Source organism: Malurus melanocephalus, unplaced genomic scaffold, assembly GCF_030028575.1.
Source record: "Malurus melanocephalus ecotype Western Australia unplaced genomic scaffold, MMel_1.1 scaffold_9, whole genome shotgun sequence".
NCBI lineage: Eukaryota > Metazoa > Chordata > Aves > Passeriformes > Maluridae > Malurus > Malurus melanocephalus.
Genome location: NW_026623241.1, coordinates 4,657,052 through 4,660,258, shown reverse-complemented (window position 1 = coordinate 4,660,258; position 3,207 = coordinate 4,657,052). Strand labels below are relative to the sequence as shown.

The 3,207-nt window shown below is 51.1% G+C and overlaps 1 protein-coding gene across 3 annotated transcripts in view; it reads left to right on the top strand.

Moving 5' to 3' along the window:
* The window catches only part of FHDC1 (FH2 domain containing 1), a 38,186-nt gene that overhangs the window by 1,115 nt on the left and 33,864 nt on the right, over positions 1-3,207 (top strand). Inside the window, exon 1 of one of the 3 annotated variants that reach the window (XM_057376201.1) lies at positions 1,693-1,756. The exons of 1 other annotated variant lie outside the window; for it this stretch is intronic. The gene's annotated coding sequence lies outside the window, so the exon portion shown is untranslated. Of the gene's footprint in view, positions 1-1,692; positions 1,757-3,207 lie in introns of those variants that run through there. One more of the 3 variants, XM_057376215.1, reaches the window with a different exon arrangement.

The following is a 3,207-nucleotide window of genomic DNA, read 5'->3' as shown; positions in this document are numbered from 1 at the left end:
GGTGAGCGGGGGGCGCGGGGTGCCCGGGCCGGGCGGCGGCTCCGCGCTGCCGGGGGGCGCGGCCGGGCAGCGCATGGGGGTTCCCCCCCGCCTGGTGGGTCCTTCGCCTTCCCGAGGCGGAGGAGCGGGGAGCGCTSCCGGGGAGACGGGCTCCCCTCCCCGCGGTACCCGGGTCCGGCCGACCCGTACCGCGGCGGGAGAGCCGCTGCCGCTCTATCACGGCGCGGCGGGCGCTGTCCCGGGCGGCCCCGGCTCTCTCCGGCGGGGCGAGCGCTGCCCCCGCCGCGTCCTGTGGGGATGGCGGGGTCGGGCCGCTCCCGCCGGGCCCGGGGCGCGTCTCGGGGTGCGGGGTCCGGCGGGAGCCCGAGGGCAGCGGGGTACCCCGGGTGCAGCCGAGCCGCCAGCGCCCTCCGCGGTGCCCCGTGGCCTGCGGCGTCGGTGGAAGGGAACCGCGGAGTTCTGTGGCGGCCCCTCGGGTGGTCCCGGCGGCAGGGCCCTCACAGGCGTGCGTGGGCCCCTCAGCCAGGCACCTGCTCCGGGCGGGATCGCGGCTGAGGGCTGCTTCCCTGGAAGCCCCTTYCCTGCGGCGGGGCGAGCGCGGCACCTGGGAGCCCAAACAAAAAGTAACTGGAGTTGGTTCCCCCTCACCGGACGAGCCCCGGGAGGTCCCTGCTGGCCCGGGCCGCTGACCCGTGCGGGGTGCTCTGCCCGSCCCGGCTGACAGGGACGCGGTGCCCAACCGGGGCTTTTTGGGATGCGTGAAGTGGTGAAATGCAAAGTCGCTGTATAGCGTGAGCCGCGTGTTCTTTGTAACCCGCAGGTTTTGGCAGGATCAATTACCGGCATTTGCAGCTTCTCTGTCTGCAGTCAGCAACTAGTTGCCTCCTGTGCCTCTTTGTAGGGCTGTTGCTGAGACACAGACACCCAAATGCTGTGGTTGGGCTCGGCGTTGTTCTCATGAGAACTTGGAGGGTGCCTGATACAGAAACGTGGGCAGGGGAGAACATAAAGTGTGAGTTAAAGGGAGTCATGCAGTATGAATTATGAAATGCCCTTCAGTGCATCGTGTGCTTCACCTGTTAATTTGTGTATGCAAACACAATCTCTGTCCGCCTTGGTGGCAACTGCCTTTTTTGCAAGAAACAAATTACTTAAGAGTGTTTCTTTTCTTACCCCGAGAGAAAGTTGTCCCCACCCTCTAACTTTTAAATTGCATTTCCAAGTAAGATTAGCTTGGCTAAAACAATGAATGAGACAAAGAAATAAGATATTCCTTTTATGCCAAATATGGACACAATTAAAATGTGCAGTAAAGATGTTGCTTTAAAGCTTTTGTGCTTCTTGGGCTGTTTTGGATAACAAACATGCAATAATGAGGTATAATTGCGACACCTTAAACGTTTGTTCTTCGGTCCACTTTTTTTTTTTCCCCCCTTTAATCCTTTGAAAAGTGCAGAGAGGTTTCTTAGGAGTTAAAATTTTGCTTGGCTTCTATTATGCATCCCAGTCCCAGCGTGTCCTGGTAATCTGYAGCTCACAGTTGGAACGGCTGCGTTGTTCCCCACCTCCTCTTGCTGTACTTCCTGCTCAGAGGCACCTGCTGATAGCAGCACTCAGCCCAGAACCTGTCCTGGCTGCCAGCTCCTCTCCTCTCCCACCCACGGTAATGGTGGGAGCCTCCGCTGGGAGCATCTTGGAGCCGCTCCTCCAGAGAGGCAGCATGAGAAGGGAATTTTGACCAATCTCCTGGTGTCTGGTAACTCGAGACCGCCATCCTCTTACAAGCAGGTGACCTCTGTCACCTGGATCGTGCTTATCTGTCAGAAAACAAAGCTGAATGCCAGCCTTTATGCGGTGCCTTTCCTTTCGTGCCTTCCTTCCAAATGCTGATTCCTCCCCTTTCCTGGTTCTGGCTGACTGTTACCTCATCTAAAGCAGGGYTTGTTGGCTTGAAAACAGTTTTTCCTGTTCTATCTATCTATCTATCTGTCTTTACATCTAGGTTGGGATGTTTTCTTCCCCGTGCCTTCTCCACTCCTTTCACTAGGAGTGTCCCTCGTCTAGCTCAGAAGCAGTCAGGTCTGAGATCAGTCGTTTTCCACTCTTGTGCATTAATGTTGGGACTCTGATGATTCATCACCTCCAACTTTGTTCCATTAGGATTTGATCCTGTTTTTCCTAAAGCATATGGATTTATTGAAAGTTTCAAAATTAGGTTCTTGAACATTGCCGGGGGCATGGTTGGTCAGTCTGTCTGTCTCTTTCTTTTTTTTTTTYTTTTTTGTGAATGTGTGGGAACCCAAGTTAGAAAATAATCACATTGAATACTGCTTTGTGATGGTGGAAAACTAGCTAATACATTTTTCATTTTAAAATAAGTAGTAGGAGGAAAAGTGTTTTTCCTAGTTGAGTATTTCTTTAAATTAATGCAACACTTAATTGCTTTGAGTGGTTAATCTCTTTCCACCACCTTGCACCTGCTTTTTTATGCCTCTCTGCCTCTATGATCATGAACTTGGAGGAGAGGCGTGAACATACAGAGCCCTGTAATAGCAGCTGGATRTTAATGCTGGCTTAAATTTGAAACACTCTATCCTGATCCACTTTCTTTGTAGCTTCTCTCATTTTTACCATGCCATTAAAATATTTTCCATTGTGTCTGTGATTTAAGTCTCGTACAGGGTTTTTATATATGTTTTCTATTCCTGTAAACACCCGGATAATGTAAGGTATAAGGTTAGAAAATCTGAAGCAGGAGAGAGGAGTTCATTGCTACCTGTGCAAGCTTTTGAGAAGAAAAGGTACAGTGGATGATTTTGTGTCATTTTCTATTGACTTCAGTGAAGCTGTGAGTGGCTGAGTCCTTGTAGACCAGCAGAGAATTTGCCCTAAGGCTTTTTTCTGTGACTTTGGTCAGTTTGTTCGTGTACAGTCTAGTGATGGGTCTCTGGCAAAAATAGTGAACCTTTTTCATCGCTATTATACAATGTCAAATTGATCCGGGTTGCTATTAGGGCCATGTGAACCCTGCTGAAGAGGCATACCACTAAATCAGTGCCAAATTTTTGATTTGATGTTGTTCTTGTGCCAGTGCATTACTTCAGCTTTTTCTGTTGAGCTTTCCTGAGACTGATTTTTGCTCAGGGGCTGTCTGTCTTGTTTTGTGTGGCATCTTTGAATGTGTTTAATTGTTTTTTTTTTGTAAAT